Source organism: Schistocerca gregaria, chromosome 10 (genome assembly GCF_023897955.1).
Source record: "Schistocerca gregaria isolate iqSchGreg1 chromosome 10, iqSchGreg1.2, whole genome shotgun sequence".
In the NCBI taxonomy this organism is placed as follows: Eukaryota; Metazoa; Arthropoda; class Insecta; order Orthoptera; family Acrididae; genus Schistocerca; species Schistocerca gregaria.
In genome coordinates, this window is record NC_064929.1 from 4,225,739 (window position 1) to 4,245,387 (window position 19,649).

Sequence of the window (19,649 nt, forward strand, 5' to 3'; positions counted from 1 at the left end):
CTGCTCTTCCAGGGAACGATCAAAGCGTACACTGTTTGAGACGTTACACCAATGGAGAAAAGTGCGCATGGTGACTGTTGTATTCAATCCCGATGCAATTTCTGTGTTTCATCAACACTCTGACAGCCCACAGATTACAGAATGCCTCCAGATGTGCATCGGAAACTACTACTGGTCTTCCAGGGAAAGATTAAAGCGTAAACTGTTTGAGACATTACTCCCATGGAGGAAAGTGCGCATGGTGACTGTTGTATTCAATCCCGTTGCAATTTCTGTGTTTCATCAACACTCTGATACTCCACAGATTACAGAATGCCTCCAGATGTGCATCGGAAACTACTACTGGTCTTCCTGGGAACGATCAAATCGTCGACTGTTAGAGACATTACTCCCATGGAGGAAAGTGCGCATGGTACTGTTGTATTCAATCCCGATTCAAATTCTGTGTTTCGTCAACACTCTGATAGTCCACAGATTACTGAATGCCACCAGTTGTGCATCGGAAACCACTACCGGTCTTACAGGGAACGATCAAAGCGTAGACTGTTTCAGACATCACTCCCGAGTAGGAAAGTGCACATGGTGACTGTTGTATTCAATCCCGATGCAATTTCTGTGATTCATCAACACTCTGATAGTCCACAGATTACAGAATGAACCGGATGTGCATCGGAAACTACTACTGCTGTTCAAGGGAACGATCAAAGCGTAGACTGTTTGAGACATTACTCCCGTGGAGGAAAGTGCGGATGGTGACTGTTGTATTCAATCCCGATGCAATTTCTGTGTTTCATCAACACCTTGATAGTCCACAGATTACAGAATGCCACCAGACGTGCATCGGAAACTACTACTTGTCTTCCAGGGAACGATCAAAGCGAAGACTGTTTGAGAGATTACTCCCATGGAGGAAAGTGCACATGGTGACTGTTGTATTCAATCCCAATGCAATTTCTGTGTTTCATCAACACTCTGATAGTCCACAGATTACAGAATGCCACCAGATGTGCATCGGAAACTACTACTGGTCTTCCAGGGAACGATCAAATCGTAGACTGTTTGAGACATTACTCCCGTGGAGGAAAGTGCGCATGGTGACTGTTTTATTCAATCCAGATGCAATTACTGTGTTTCATCAACACTCTGATAGTCCACAGATTACAGAATGCCTCAAGATGTGCATCGCAAACTACGACTGGTCTTCCAGGGAACAATCAAAACGTAGACTCTTAGAGACATTACTCCCATGGAGGAAAGTGCGCATTGTGACTGTTGTATTCTATCCCGATACAATTTCTGTGTTTCATCAACACTCTGATAGTCCGAAGATTACAGAATGCCACCAGACGTGCATCGGAAACTACTACTGGTCTTCCAGGGAACGATCAAAGCGTAGACTGTTTGAGACATTACTTCTGTGGAGGAAAGTGAGCTTGGTGACTGTTGTATTCAATCCCGATGCAATTTCTGTGTTTCATCAACACTCTGATAGTCCACAGATTACAGAAAGCCACCAGATGTACATCGGAAACTACTACTGGTCTTCCAGGGATCGATCAAAGCGTAGACTGTTTGAGACATTACTCCCGTGGAGGAAAGTGCGCATGGTGACTGTTCTATTCAATCCCGTTGCAATTTCTGTGTTTCATCAACACTCTGATACTCCACAGATTACAGAATGCCTCCAGATGTGCATCGGAAACTACTACTGGTCTTCCAGGGAACGATCAAATCGTCGACTGTTAGAGACATTACTCCCATGGAGGAAAGTGCGCATGGTAACTGTTGTATTCAATCCCGATTCAAATTCTGTGTTTCGTCAACACTCTGATAGTCCACAGATTACTGAATGCCACCAGTTGTGCATCGGAAACCACTACCGGTCTTACAGGAAACGATCAAAGCATAGACTGTTTCAGACATCACTCCCGAGTAGGAAAGTGCACATGGTGACTGTTGTATTCAATCCCGATGCAATTTCTGTGATTCATCAACACTCTGATAGTCCACAGATTACAGAATGAACCGGATGTGCATCGGAAACTACTACTGCTGTTCAAGGGAACGATCAAAGCGTAGACTGTTTGAGACATTACTCCCGTGGAGGAAAGTGCGGATGGTGACTGTTGTATTCAATCCCGATGCAATTTCTGTGTTTCATCAACACCTAGATAGTCCACAGATTACAGAATGCCACCAGACGTGCATCGGAAACTACTACTGGTCTTCCAGGGAACGATCAAAGCGTAGACTGTTTGAGACACTACTCTCATGGATTAAAGTACGCATGCTGACTGTTGTATTCAATCCCGATGCAATTTCTGTGTTTCATCAACACTCTGATAGTCCAAAGATTACAGAATGCCTCCAGATGTGCATCGGAAACTACTACTTGTCTTCCAGGGAACGATCAAAGCGAAGACTGTTTGAGAGATTACTCCCATGGAGGAAAGTGCACATGGTGACTGTTGTATTCAATCCCAATGCAATTTCTGTGTTTCATCAACACTCTGATAGTCCACAGATTACAGAATGCCTCCAGATGTGCATCGGAAACTACTACTGGTCTTCCAGGGAACGATCAAATCGTAGACTGTTTGAGACATTACTCCCGTGGAGGAAAGTGCGCATGGTGACTGTTTTATTCAATCCAGATGCAATTACTGTGTTTCATCAACACTCTGATAGTCCACAGATTACAGAATGCCTCAAGATGTGCATCGCAAACTACGACTGGTCTTCCAGGGAACAATCAAAACGTAGACTCTTAGAGACATTACTCCCATGGAGGAAAGTGCGCATGGTGACTGTTGTATTCTATCCCGATACAATTTCTGTGTTTCATCAACACTCTGATAGTCCGAAGATTACAGAATGCCACCAGACGTGCATCGGAAACTACTACTGGTCTTCCAGGGAACGATCAAAGCGTAGACTGTTTGAGACATTACTTCTGTGGAGGAAAGTGAGCTTGGTGACTGTTGTATTCAATCCCGATGCAATTTCTGTGTTTCATCAACACTCTGATAGTCCACAGATTACAGAAAGCCACCAGATGTACATCGGAAACTACTACTGGTCTTCCAGGGATCGATCAAAGCGTAGACTGTTTGAGACATTACTCCCGTGGAGGAAAGTGCGCATGGTGACTGTTCTATTCAATCCCGTTGCAATTTCTGTGTTTCATCAACACTCTGATACTCCACAGATTACAGAATGCCTCCAGATGTGCATCGGAAACTACTACTGGTCTTCCTGGGAACGATCAAATCGTCGACTGTTAGAGACATTACTCCCATGGAGGAAAGTGCGCATGGTAACTGTTGTATTCAATCCCGATTCAAATTCTGTGTTTCGTCAACACTCTGATAGTCCACAGATTACTGAATGCCACCAGTTGTGCATCGGAAACCACTACCGGTCTTACAGGAAACGATCAAAGCGTAGACTGTTTCAGACATCACTCCCGAGTAGGAAAGTGCACATGGTGACTGTTGTATTCAATCCCGATGCAATTTCTGTGATTCATCAACACTCTGATAGTCCACAGATTACAGAATGAACCGGATGTGCATCGGAAACTACTACTGCTGTTCAAGGGAACGATCAAAGCGTAGACTGTTTGAGACATTACTCCCGTGGAGGAAAGTGCGGATGGTGACTGTTGTATTCAATCCCGATGCAATTTCTGTGTTTCATCAACACCTTGATAGTCGACAGATTACAGAATGCCACCAGACGTGCATCGGAAACTACTACCGGTCTTCCAGGGAACGATCAAAGCGTAGACTGTTTGAGACACTACTCTCATGGATTAAAGTACGCATGCTGACTGTTGTATTCAATCCCGATGCAATTTCTGTGTTTCATCAACACTCTGATAGTCCAAAGATTACAGAATGCCTCCAGATGTGCATCGGAAACTACTACTTGTCTTCCAGGGAACGATCAAAGCGAAGACTGTTTGAGAGATTACTCCCATGGAGGAAAGTGCACATGGTGACTGTTGTATTCAATCCCAATGCAATTTCTGTGTTTCATCAACACTCTGATAGTCCACAGATTACAGAATGCCTCCAGATGTGCATCGGAAACTACTACTGGTCTTCCAGGGAACGATCAAATCGTAGACTGTTTGAGACATTACTCCCGTGGAGGAAAGTGCGCATGGTGACTGTTTTATTCAATCCAGATGCAATTACTGTGTTTCATCAACACTCTGATAGTCCACAGATTACAGAATGCCTCAAGATGTGCATCGAAAACTACGACTGGTCTTCCAGGGAACAATCAAAACGTAGACTCTTAGAGACATTACTCCCATGGAGGAAAGTGCGCATGGTGACTGTTGTATTCTATCCCGATACAATTTCTGTGTTTCATCAACACTCTGATAGTCCGAAGATTACAGAATGCCACCAGACGTGCATCGGAAACTACTACTGGTCTTCCAGGGAACGATCAAAGCGTAGACTGTTTGAGACATTACTTCTGTGGAGGAAAGTGAGCTTGGTGACTGTTGTATTCAATCCCGATGCAATTTCTGTGTTTCATCAACACTCTGATAGTCCACAGATTACAGAAAGCCACCAGATGTACATCGGAAACTACTACTGGTCTTCCAGGGATCGATCAAAGCGTAGACTGTTTGAGACATTACTCCCGTGGAGGAAAGTGCGCATGGTGACTGTTCTATTCAATCCCGTTGCAATTTCTGTGTTTCATCAACACTCTGATACTCCACAGATTACAGAATGCCTCCAGATGTGCATCGGAAACTACTACTGGTCTTCCTGGGAACGATCAAATCGTCGACTGTTAGAGACATTACTCCCATGGAGGAAAGTGCGCATGGTAACTGTTGTATTCAATCCCGATTCAAATTCTGTGTTTCGTCAACACTCTGATAGTCCACAGATTACTGAATGCCACCAGTTGTGCATCGGAAACCACTACCGGTCTTACAGGGAACGATCAAAGCGTAGACTGTTTCAGACATTACTCCCGAGTAGGAAAGTGCACATGGTGACTGTTGTATTCAATCCCGATGCAATTTCTGTGTTTCATCAACACTCTGATAGTCCACAGATTACAGAATGAACTGGATGTGCATCGGAAACTACTACTGCTGTTCAAGGGAACGATCAAAGCGTAGACTGTTTGAGACATTACTCCCGTGGAGGAAAGTGTAGATGGTGACTGTTGTATTCAATCCCGATGTAATTTCTGTGTTTCATCAACACCTTGATAGTCCACAGATTACAGAATGCCACCAGACGTGCATCGGAAACTACTACTGGTCTTCCAGGGAACGATCAAAGCGTAGACTGTTTGAGACACTACTCTCATGGATTAAAGTACGCATGCTGACTGTTGTATTCAATCCCGATGCAATTTCTGTGTTTCATCAACACTCTGATAGTCCAAAGATTACAGAATGCCTCCAGATGTGCATCGGAAACTACTACTTGTCTTCCAGGGAACGATCAAAGCGAAGACTGTTTGAGAGATTACTCCCATGGAGGAAAGTGCACATGGTGACTGTTGTATTCAATCCCAATGCAATTTCTGTGTTTCATCAACACTCTGATAGTCCACAGATTACAGAATGCCTCCAGATGTGCATCGGAAACTACTACTGGTCTTCCAGGGAACGATCAAATCGTAGACTGTTTGAGACATTACTCCCGTGGAGGAAAGTGCGCATGGTGACTGTTTTATTCAATCCAGATGCAATTACTGTGTTTCATCAACACTCTGATAGTCCACAGATTACAGAATGCCTCAAGATGTGCATCGCAAACTACGACTGGTCTTCCAGGGAACAATCAAAACGTAGACTCTTAGAGACATTACTCCCATGGAGGAAAGTGCGCATGGTGACTGTTGTATTCTATCCCGATACAATTTCTGTGTTTCATCAACACTCTGATAGTCCGAAGATTACAGAATGCCACCAGACGTGCATCGGAAACTACTACTGGTCTTCCAGGGAACGATCAAAGCGTAGACTGTTTGAGACATTACTTCTGTGGAGGAAAGTGAGCTTGGTGACTGTTGTATTCAATCCCGATGCAATTTCTGTGTTTCATCAACACTCTGATAGTCCACAGATTACAGAAAGCCACCAGATGTACATCGGAAACTACTACTGGTCTTCCAGGGATCGATCAAAGCGTAGACTGTTTGAGACATTACTCCCGTGGAGGAAAGTGCGCATGGTGACTGTTCTATTCAATCCCGTTGCAATTTCTGTGTTTCATCAACACTCTGATACTCCACAGATTACAGAATGCCTCCAGATGTGCATCGGAAACTACTACTGGTCTTCCTGGGAACGATCAAATCGTCGACTGTTAGAGACATTACTCCCATGGAGGAAAGTGCGCATGGTAACTGTTGTATTCAATCCCGATTCAAATTCTGTGTTTCGTCAACACTCTGATAGTCCACAGATTACTGAATGCCACCAGTTGTGCATCGGAAACCACTACCGGTCTTACAGGGAACGATCAAAGCGTAGACTGTTTCAGACATTACTCCCGAGTAGGAAAGTGCACATGGTGACTGTTGTATTCAATCCCGATGCAATTTCTGTGTTTCATCAACACTCTGATAGTCCACAGATTACAGAATGAACCGGATGTGCATCGGAAACTACTACTGCTGTTCAAGGGAACGATCAAAGCGTAGACTGTTTGAGACATTACTCCCGTGGAGGAAAGTGTAGATGGTGACTGTTGTATTCAATCCCGATGCAAATTGTGTGTTTCATCAACACTCTGATAGTAAACAGATTACAGAATGCCTCCAGATGTGCATCGGAAACTACTACTGGTCTTCCAGGGAACGATCAAAGCGTGGACTGTTTGAGACAACACTCCCATGGAGGAAAGTGCGCATGGTGACTGTTGTATTGTATCCCGATGCAATTTTTGTGTTTCATCAACGCTCTGATAGTCCACAGATTACAGAATGCCTCCAGATGTGCATCGGAAACTACCACTGGTCTTCCAGGGAGCGATTAAAGCGTAGACTGTTTGTGACATTACTAACATGGAGGCAAGTGCGCTTGGTGTCTGTTGCATTCAAACCCGATGCAATTTCTGTGTTTCATCAACACTTTGAAGGTCCACAGATTACAGAATGCATCCAGATGTGCAATGGAAACTACTACTGGTCTTCCAGGGAACGATCAAAGCGTAGACTGTTTGAGACATTACTCCCATGGAGGAATGTGCGCATGGTGACTGTTGTATTCAATCCCGATGCAATTTCCGTGTTTCATCAACACTCTGATAGTCCACAGATTACAGAATGCCCCCAGACGTGCATCGGAAACAACTATTGGATTTCCAGGGAACGATAAAAGCGTTGACTGTTTGAGACATTACTCCCATGGAGGAAGGTGCGCATGGTGACTGTTGTATTCAATCCCGATGGAATTTCTGTGTTTCATCAACACTCTGATACACCACAGATTACAGAATGTCTCCAGATGTGCATCGGAGACTACTACTGGTCTTCCTGGGAAGGATCAAAGCGTAGACTGTTTGAGACATTACTCCCATGGAGGAAAGTGGGCGTGGTGACTGTTGTATTCAATCCCGATGCATTTTTTGTGTTTCATCAACACTTTGATAGTCCACAGATTGCAGAATGCAACCAGATGTGCATCGGAAACTACTTCTGGTCTTCCAGGGAACGATCAAAACTTAGACTCTTTGAGACATTACTCCCATGTAGGAAAGTGCGCATGGTGACTCTTGAATTCAATCCCGATGCAATTTCTCTGTTTCATCAACACCCTGATAGTCCACAGATTACAGAATGCCACCAGACGTGCATCGGAAACTACTACTGGTCTTCCTGGGAAGGATCAAAGCGTAGACTGTTTGAGACATTACTCCCATGGAGGAAAGTGCGCGTGGTGACTGTTGTATTCAATCCCGATGCGTTTTCTGTGTTTCATTAACACTCTGATAGTCCACAGATTACAGAATGCAACCAGATGTGCATCGGAAACTACCTATGGTCTTCCAGGGAACGATCAAAATGTAGACTGTTAGAGACATTACTCCCATAGAGGAAAGTGCGCATGGTGACTGTTGTATTTAATCACGATGCAATTTCTGTGTTTCATCAACACCCTGATAGTCCACAGATTACAGAATGCCACCAGACGTGCATCGGAAACTACTACTGGTCTTCCTGGGAAGGATCAAAGCGTAGACTGTTTGAGACATTACTCCCATGGAGGAAAGTGCGCGTGGTGACTGTTGTATTCAATCCCGAAGCGTTTTCTGTGTTTCATTAACACTCTGATAGTCCACAGATTACAGAATGCAACCAGATGTGCATCGGAAACTACCTATGGTCTTCCAGATAACGATCAAATGGTAGACTGTTAGAGACATTACTCCCATAGAGGAAAGTGCGCATGGTGACTGTTGTATTTAATCACGATGCCATTTCTGTGTTTCATCAACACTCTGATAGTCCACAGATTACAGAATGCCTCCAGATGTGCATCGGAAATTACCACTGGTCTTCCAGGGAACGATCAAAGCGTAGACTGTTTGAGACATTACTAACATGGGGAAAAGTGCGATTGATGACTCTTGTATTCAATCCCGATACTATTTCTGTGTCTCATCAACAGTTTGAGGGTCACCAGATTAAAGAATGCATTCAGATGTGCATCGGTAACTACTACTGGTCTTCCAGTTAACGATCAAATCGTAGACTGTTTGAGACATTACTCCCGTGGAGGAAAGTGCGCATGGTGACTGTTGTATTCAATCCCAATGCATTTTCTGTGTTTCGTCAACACTCTGATAGTCCACAGATTACAGAATGCAACCAGATGTGCATCTGAAACTACTTCTGGTCTTCCAGGGAACGATCAAAGCGTAGACTGTTTGAGACATAACTCCCATGGAGGAAAGTGCTCATGGTGACTGTTGTATTCAATCCCGATGCAATTTCTGTGTTTCATCAACACACTGATAGTCCACAGATTACAGAATGCATAAAGATGTGCATCGGAAACTACTACTGGTCATCCAGGGAAGGATCAATGCGTAAACTGTTTGAGACATTACTCACATAGATGAATGTGCGCATGGTGACTGTTGTATTCAATCCCTATGCAAATTCTGTGTTTCATCAACACTCTGATAGTCCACAGATTACAGAATGCCACCAGATGTGCATCGGAAACTACTACTGGTCTTCCAGGGAATGATCAAAGCGTAGACTGCTTGAGACATTACTCCCGTGTAGGAAAGTGCGCATGGTGACTGTTGTACTCCATCCCGATGCCATTTCTGTGTTTCATCAACACTCAGTTAGTCCACAGATTTCATAATGCCTCCATATGTACATCGGAATCTGTTACTGGTCTTCCAGAGAACAATCAAAGCGTAGAGTGTTTGAGACATTACTCCCATGGAGGGAAGTGCACATATTGACTGTTGTATTCAATTCCGATGCAATATCTGTGTTTCATCAACACTCTGATAGTCCACAGATTACAGAATGAACCGGATGTGCATCGGAAACTACTACTGCTGTACAAGGGAACGATCAAAGCGTAGACTGTTTGAGACATTACTCCCGTGGAGGAAAGTGCGGATGGTGACTGTTGTATTCAATCCCGATGCAATTTCTCTGTTTCATCAACACCCTGACAGTCCACAGATTACAGAATGCCACCAGACGTGCATCGGAAACTACTACTGGTCTTCCTGGGAAGGATCAAAGCGTAGACTGTTTGAGACATTACTCCCATGGAGGAAAGTGCGCGTGGTGACTGTTGTATTCAATCCCGAGCATTTTCTGTGTTTCATTAACACTCTGATAGTCCACAGTTTACAGAATGCAACCAGATGTGCATCGGAAACTACTACTGGTCTTCCAGGGAACGATCAAAAGGTAGACTGTTAGAGACATTACTATCATAGAGGAAAGTGCGCATGGTGACTGTTGTATTCAATCCCGATGCAATTTCTCTGTTTCATCAACACCCTGACAGTCCACAGATTACAGAATGCATCCAGATGTGCATCGGTAACTACTACTGGTCTTCTAGTTAACGATCAAATCGTAGACTGTTTGAGACATTACTCCCGTGGAGGAAAGTGCGGATGGTGACTGTTGTATACATTCCCGATGCAATTTCTGTCTTTCATCAACACTCTGATAGTCCACAGATTACAGAATGCCCCCAGACATGCATCGGAAACTACTATTGGTTTTCCAGGGAACGATAAAAGCGTTGTCTGTTTGAGACATTACTCCCATGGAGGAAGGTGCGCATGGTGACTGTTGTATTCAATCCCGATGGAATTTCTGTGTTTGAACAACACTCTGATACACCACAGATTACAGAATGTCTCCATATGTGCATCGGAAACTACTACTGGTCTTCCTGGGAGGGATCAAAGCGTAGACTGTTTGAAACATTACTCCCATGGAGGAAAGTGCGCGTGGTGACTGTTGTATTCAATCCCGATGCATTTTCTGTGTTTCGTCAACACTCTGATAGTCCACAGATTACAGAATGCAACCAGATGTGCATCGGAAACTACTTCTGGTCTTCCAGGGAACGATCAAAGCGTAGACAGTTTGAGACATAACTCCCATGGAGGAAAGTGCTCATGGTGACTGTTGTATTCAATCCCGATGCAATTTCTGTGTTTCATCAACACACTGATAGTCCACAGATTACAGAATGCCTAAAGATGTGCATCGGAAACTACTACTGGTCTTCCAGGGAAGGATCAATGCGTAAACTGTTTGAGACATTACTCCCTTGGTTAAAAATGCGCATGGTGACTGTTGTATTCAATCCCTATGCAAATTCGGTGTTTCATCAACACTCTGATAGTCCACAGATTTCAGACTGCCACCAGATGTGCATCGGAAACTACTACTGGTCTTCCAGGGAATGATCAAAGCGTAGACTGCTTGAGACATTACTCCCGTGTAGGAAAGTGCGCATGGTGACTGTTGTATTCCATCCCGATTCAATTTCTGTGTTTCATCAACACTCAGTTAGTCCACAGATTTCATAATGCCTCCATATGTACATCGGAATCTGTTACTGGTCTTCCAGAGAACAATCAAAGCGTAGAGTGTTTGAGACATTACTCCCATGGAGGGAAGTGCACATATTGACTGTTGTATTCAATTCCGATGCAATATCTGTGTAACATCAACACTCTGATAGTCCACAGATTACAGAATGAAATGGATGTGCATCGAAAACTACTACTGCTGTTCAAGGGAACGATCAAAGCGTAGACTGTTTGAGACATTACTCCCGTGGAGGAAAGTGCGGATGGTGACTGTTGTATTCAATCCCGATGCAATTTCTGTGTTTCATCAACACCCTGATAGTCCACAGATTACAGAATGCCACCAGACGTGCATCGGAAACTACTACTGGTCTTCCAGGGAACGATCAAAGCGTAGACTATTTGAGACACTACTCTCATGGATTAAAGTGCGGATGGTGACTGTTGTATTCAATCCCGATGCAATTTCGTTGTTTCATCAACACTCTGATAGTCCACAGATTACAGAATGCCACCAGACGTGCATCGGAACTGCTACTGGTCTTCCAGGGAACGATCAAAGCGTAGACTGTCTGAGACACTACTCTCATGGAAGAAAGTGCGCATGGTGACTGTTGTATTCAATCCCGATGCAAATTATGTGTTTCATCAACACTCTGATAGTCGACAGATTACATAATGCCTCCAGATGTGCATCGGAAACTACTACTGGTCTTCCAGGGAAGGATCAAAGCGTATACTGTTTGTGACATTACTCCCATAGAGAAAAGTGCGCGTGGTGACTGTTGTATTCAATCCCTATGCTAATTCTGTGTTTCATCAACACACTGATTGTCCACAAATTACAGAATGCCACCAGATGTGCATTGGAAACTACTACTGGTCTTCCAGGGAATGATCAAAGCGTAGACTCTTTGAGACATTACTCCCGTGTAGGAATGTACGCATGGTGACTCTTGAATTCCATCCCGATGCAATTTCTGTGTTTCATCAACACTCAGTTAGTCCACAGATTTCATAATGCCTCCATATGTACATCGGAATCTGTTACTGATCTTCCAGAGAACAATCAAAGCGTAGTGTGTTTGAGACATTACTCCCATGGAGGGAAGTGCACATGGTGACTGTTGTATTCAATCCCGATGCAATATCTGTGTTTCATCAACACTCTGATAGTCCACAGATTACAGAATGAACCGGATGTGCATCGGAAACTACTACTGTTGTTCAAGGGAACGATCAAAGCGTAGACTGTTTGAGACATTACTCACATAGATGAAAGTGCGCATGGTGACTGTTGTATTCAATCCCTATGCAAATTCTGTGTTTCATCAACACTCTGATAGTCCACAGATTACAGAATGCCACCAGATGTGCATCGGAAACTACTACTGGTCTTCCAGGGAATGATCAAAGCGTAGACTGCTTGAGACATTACTCCCGTGTAGGAAAGTGCGCATGGTGACTGTTGTATTCCATCCCGATGCAATTTCTGTGTTTCATCAACACTCAGTTAGTCCACAGATTTCATAATGCCTCCATATGTACATCAGAATCTGTTACTGGTCTTCCAGAGAACAATCAAAGCGTAGAGTGTTTGAGACATTACTCCCATGGAGGGAAGTGCACATATTGACTGTTGTATTTAATTCCGATGCAATATCTGTGTTTCATCAACACTCTGATAGTCCACAGATTACAGAATGCCTCCAGATGTGCATCGGAAATTACCACTGGTCTTCCAGGGAACGATCAAAGCGTAGACTATTTGAGACACTACTCTCATGGATTAAAGTGCGGATGGTGACTGTTGTATTCAATCCCGATGCAATTTCCGTGTTTCATCAACACTCTGATAGTCCACAGATTACAGAATATCTCCAGATGTGCATCGGAAACTACTACTGGTCTTCCAGGGAACGATCAAAGCGAAGAGTGTTTGAGACATTAATCCCATGTAGGAAAGTGCGCATGGTGACTGTTGTATTAAATCCCGATGCAATTTCGTTGTTTCATCAACACTCTGATAGTCCACAGATTACAGAATGCCACCAGACGTGCATCGGAAACTGCTACTGGTCTTCCAGAGAACGATCAAAGCGTAGACTGTCTGAGACACTACTCTCATGGAAGAAAGTGCGCATGGTGACTGTTGTATTCAATCCCGATGCAAATTATGTGTTTCATCAACACTCTGATAGTCGACAGATTACATAATGCCTCCAGATGTGCATCGGAAACTACTATTGGTCTTCCAGGGAACGATCAAAGCGTAGACTGTTTGAGACATTACTCCCATGGGGGAAAGTGCGCATGGTGACTGTTGGATTCTATCCCGATACAATTTCTGTGTTTCATCAACACTATGATAGTCCACAGATTACAGAATGCCTCCAGATGTGCATCGGAAACTACCACTGGTCTTCCAGGGAGCGATTAAAGCGTAGACTGTTTGAGACATTACTAACATGGAGGCAAGTGCGCATGGTGACTGTTGTATTCAATCCCGATGCAATTTCTGTGTTTCATCAACACTTTGAAGGTCCACAGATTACAGAATGCATCCAGATGTGCATCGGAAACTACCACTGGTCTTCCAGGGAACGATCAAAGCGTAGACTGTTTGAGACATTACTAACATGGAGAAAAGTGCGCATGATGAATCTTGTATTCAATCCCGATGCAATTTCTGTGTCTCATCAACACTTTGAAGGTCAACAGATTAAAGAATGCATCGAGATGTGCATCGGTAACTACTACTGGTCTTCCAGGGAACGATCAAATCGTAGACTGTTTGAGACATTACTAACATGGGGAAAAGTGCGATTGATGACTCTTGTATTCAATCCCGAAACTATTTCTGTGCCTCATCAACACTTTGAGGGTCACCAGATTAAAGAATGCATCCAGATGTGCATCGGTAACAACTACTGGTCTTCCAGGGAACGATCAAATCGTAGACTGTTTGCGATATTACTCCCGTGGAGGAAAGTGCGCATGGTGACTGTTGTATTCAATCCCGATGCAATTTCTGTCTTTCATCAACACTCTGATAGTCCACAGATTACAGAATGCCCCCAGACGTGCATCGGAAACAACTATTGGTTTTCCAGGGAACGATTAAAGCGTTGACTGTTTGAGACATTACTCCCATGGAGGAAGGTGCGCATGGTGACTGTTGTATTCAATCCCGATGGAATTTCTGTGTTTCATCGACACCCTGATACACCACGGATTACAGAATGTCTCCAGATGTGCATCGGAGACTACTACTGGTCTTCCTGGGAAGGATCAAAGCGTAGACTGTTTGAGACATTACTCCCATGGAGGAAAGTGTTCGTGGTGACTGTTGTATTCAATCCCGATGCATTTTCTGTGTTTCATCAACACTTTGATAGTCCACAGATGGCAGAATGCAACCAGATGTGCATCGGAAACTACTTCTGGTCTTCCAGGGAACGATCAAAGCTTAGACTCTTTGAGACATTACTCCCATGTAGGAAAGTGCGCTTTGTGACTGTTGTATTCCATCCCAATGCAATTTCTGTGTTTCATCAACACTCAGTTAGTCCACAGATTTCATAATACCTCCATATGTACATCGGAATCTGTTACTGGTCTTCCAGAGAACAATCAAAGCGTAGAGTGTTTGAGACATTACTCCCATGGAGGGAAGTGCACATGATGACTGTTGTATTCAATCCCGATGCAATATCTGAGTTTCATCAACACTCTGATAGTCCACAGATTACAGAATGCCACCAGACGTGCATCGGAAACTACTACTGGTCTTCCTGGGAAGGATCAAAGCGTAGACTGTTTGAGACATTACTCCCATGGAGGAAAGTGCGCGTGGTGACTGTTGTATTCAATCCCGATGCATTTTCTGTGTTTCATCAACACTCTGATAGTCCACAGATTACAGAATGCAACCAGATGTGCATCGGAAACTACTTATGGTCTTCCAGGGAACGATCAAAGGGTAGACTGTTAGGGACATTACTCCCATTGAGGAAAGTGCGCATGGTGACTGTTGTATTTAATCACGATGCAATTTCTGTGTTTCATCAACACTCTGATAGTCCACAGATTACAGAATGCCTCCAGATGTGCATCGGAAATTACCACTGGTCTTCCAGGGAACGATCAAAGCGTAGACTGTTTGAGACATTACAAACATGGAGAAAAGTGCGCATGATGACTCTTGTATTCAATCCCGATACTATTTCTGTGTCTCATCAACACTTTGAAGGTCAACAGATTAAAGAATGCATCAAGATGTGCATCGGTAACTACTACTGGTCTTCCAGTTAACGATCAAATCGTAGACTGTTTGAGACATTACTCCCGTTAAGGAAAGTGCGCATGGTGACTGTTGTATTCAATCCCGATGCAATTTTTGTCTTTCATCAACACTCTGATAGTCCACAGATTACAGAATGCCCCCAGAGGTGCATCGGAAACTACTATTGGTTTTCCAGGGAACGATAAAAGCGTTGTCTGTTTGAGACATTACTCCCATGGAGGAAGGTGTGCATGGTGACAGTTGTATTCAATCCCGATGGAATTTCTGTGTTTCATCAACACTCTGATACACCACAGATTACAGAATGCCTCCAGATGTGCATCGGAAACTACTACTGGTCTTCCTGGGAAGGATCAAAGCGTAGACTGTTTGAGACATTACTTCCTTGGAGGAAAATGCGCGTGGTGACTGTTGTATTCAATCCCGATGCAATTTCTGTGTTTCATCAACACTCTGATAGTCCACAGATTACAGAATGCAACCAGATGTGCATCGGAAACTACTTCTGGTCTTCCAGGGAACGATCAAAGCGTAGACTGTTTGAGACGTAACTCCCATGGGGGAAAGTTCTCATGGTGACTGTTGTATTCAATCCCGATGCAATTTCTGTGTTTCATCAACACACTGATAGTCCACAGATTACAGAATGCCTAAAGATGTGCATCGGAAACTACTACTGGTCTTCCAGGGAAGGATCAAAGCGTATACTGTTTGAGACATTACTCCCATAGAGAAAAGTGCGCGTGGTGACTGTTGTATTCAATCCCTATGCTAATTCTGTGTTTCATCAACACACTGATTGTCCACAAATTACAGAATGCCACCAGATGTGCATTGGAAACTACTACTGGTCTTCCAGGGAATGATCAAAGCGTAGACTCTTTGAGACATTACTCCCGTGTAGGAATGTACGCATGGTGACTCTTGAATTCCATCCCGATGCAATTTCTGTGTTTCATCAACACTCAGTTAGTCTACAGATTTCATAATGCCTCCATATGTACATCGGAATCTGTAACTGGTCTTCCAGAGAACAATCAAAGCGTAGTGTGTTTGAGACATTACTCCCATGGAGGGAAGTGCACATGGTGACTGTTGTATTCAATCCCGATGCAATATCTGTGTTTCATCAACACTCTGATAGTCCACAGATTACAGAATGAACCGGATGTGCATCGGAAACTACTACTGTTGTTCAAGGGAACGATCAAAGCGTAGACTGTTTGAGACATTACTCCCGTGGAGGAAAGTGCGCATGGTGACTGTTGTATTCAATCCCAATGCATTTTCTGTGTTTCGTCAACACTCTGATAGTCCACAGATTACAGAATGCAACCAGATGTGCATCTGAAACTACTTCTGGTCTTCCAGGGAACGATCAAAGCGTAGACTGTTTGAGACATAACTCCCATGGAGGAAAGTGCTCATGGTGACTGTTGTATTCAATCCCGATGCAATTTCTGTGTTACATCAACACACTGATAGTCCACAGATTACAGAATGCATAAAGATGTGCATCGGAAACTACTACTGGTCTTCCAGGGAAGGATCAATGCGTAAACTGTTTGAGACATTACTCACATAGATGAAAGTGCGCATGGTGACTGTTGTATTCAATCCCTATGCAAATTCTGTGTTTCATCAACACTCTGATAGTCCACAGATTACAGAATGCCACCAGATGTGCATCGGAAACTACTACTGGTCTTCCAGGGAATGATCAAAGCGTAGACTGCTTGAGACATTACTCCCGTGTAGGAAAGTGCGCATGGTGACTGTTGTATTCCATCCCGATGCAATTTCTGTGTTTCATCAACACTCAGTTAGTCCACAGATTTCATAATGCCTCCATATGTACATCGGAATCTGTTACTGGTCTTCCAGAGAACAAGCAAAGCGTAGAGTGTTTGAGACATTACTCCCATGGAGGGAAGTGCACATATTGACTGTTGTATTTAATTCCGATGCAATATCTGTGTTTCATCAACACTCTGATAGTCCACAGATTACAGAATGCCTCCAGATGTGCATCGGAAATTACCACTGGTCTTCCAGGGAACGATCAAAGCGTAGACTGTTTGAGACATTACAAACATGGAGAAAAGTGCGCATGATGACTCTTGTATTCAATCCCGATACTATTTCTGTGTCTCATCAACACTTTGAAGGTCAACAGATTAAAGAATGCATCAAGATGTGCATCGGTAACTCCTACTGGTCTTCCAGTTAACGATCAAATCGTAGACTGTTTGAGACATTACTCCCGTTTAGGAAAGTGCGCATGGTGACTGTATTCAATCCCGATGCAATTTTTGTCTTTCATCAACACTCTGATAGTCCACAGATTACAGAATGCCCCCAGAGGTGCATCGGAAACTACTATTGGTTTTCCAGGGAACGATAAAAGCGTTGTCTGTTTGAGACATTACTCCCATGGAGGAAGGTGTGCATGGTGACAGTTGTATTCAACCCGATGGAATTTCAGTGTTTCATCAACACTCTGATACACCACAGATTACAGAATGCCTCCAGATGTGCATCGGAAACTACTACTGGTCTTCCTGGGAAGGATCAAGGCGTAGACTGTTTGAGACATTACTCCCTTGGAGGAAAATGCGCGTGGTGACTGTTGTATTCAATCCCGATGCATTTTCTGTGTTTCATCAACACTCTGATAGTCCACAGATTACAGAATGCAACCAGATGTGCATCGGAAACTACTTCTGGTCTTCCAGGGAACGATCAAAGCGTAGACTGTTTGAGACGTAACTCCCATGGGGGAAAGTTCTCATGGTGACTGTTGTATTCAATCCCGATGCAATTTCTGTGTTACGTCAACACACTGATAGTCCACAGTTTACAGAATGCCTAAAGATGTGCATCGGAAACTACTACTGGTCTTCCAGGGAAGGATCAAAGCGTATACTGTTTGAGACATTACTCCCATAGAGAAAAGTGCGCGTGGTGACTGTTGTATTCAATCCCGATACAATATCTGTGTTTCATCAACACTCAGATAGTCCACAGATTACAGAATGAACCGGATGTGCATCGGAAACTACTACTGTTGTTCAAGGGAACGATCAAAGCGTAGACTGTTTGAGACATTACTCCCGTGGAGGAAAGTGCGGCTGGTGACTGTTGTATTCAATCCCGATGCAATTTCTCTGTTTCATCAACACCCTGATAGTCCACAGATTACAGAATGCCACCAGACGTGCATCGGAAACTACTACTGGTCTTTCTGGGAAGGATCAAAGCGTAGACTGTTTGAGACATTACTCCCATGGAGGAAAGTGCGCGTTGTGACTGTTGTATTCAAACCCGATGCGTTTTCTGTGTTTCATTAACACTCTGATAGTCCACAGATTACAGAATGCAACCAGATGTGCATCGGAAACTACCTATGGTCTTCCAGGGAACGATCAAAATGTAGACTGTTAGAGACATTACTCCCATAGAGGAAAGTGCGCATGGTGACTGTTGTATTTAATCACGATGCAATTTCTGTGTTTCATCAACACTCTGATAGTCCACAGATTACAGAATGCCTCCAGATGTGCATCGGAAATTACCACTGGTCTTCCAGGGAACGATCAAAGCGTAGACTGTTTGAGACATTACTAACATGGGGAAAAGTGCGATTGATGACTCTTGTATTCAATCCCGATACTATTTCTGTGTCTCATCAACACTTTGAGGGTCACCAGATTAATGAATGCATCCAGATGTGCATCGGTAACTACTACTGGTCTTCCAGTTAACGGTCAAATCGTAGACTGTTTGAGACATTACTCCCGTGGAGGAAAGTGCGCATGGTGACTGTTGTATTCAATCCCAATGCATTTTCTGTGTTTCGTCAACACTCTGATAGTCCACAGATTACAGAATGCAACCAGATGTGCATCTGAAACTACTTCTGGTCTTCCAGGGAACGATCAAAGCGTAGACTGTTTAAGACATAACTCCCATGGAGGAAAGTGCTCATGGTGACTGTTGTATTCAATCGCGATGCAATTTCTGTGTTTCATCAACACACTGATAGTCCACAGATTACAGAATGCCACCAGATGTGCATCGGAAACTACAACTGGTCTTCCAGGGAATGATCAAAGCGTAGACTGCTTGAGACATTACTCCCGTGTAGGAAAGTGCGCATGGTGACTGTTGTATTCCATCCCGATGCAATTTCTGTGTTTCATCAAAACTCTGTTAGTCCACAGATTTCATAATGCCTCCATATGTACATCGGAATCTGTTAC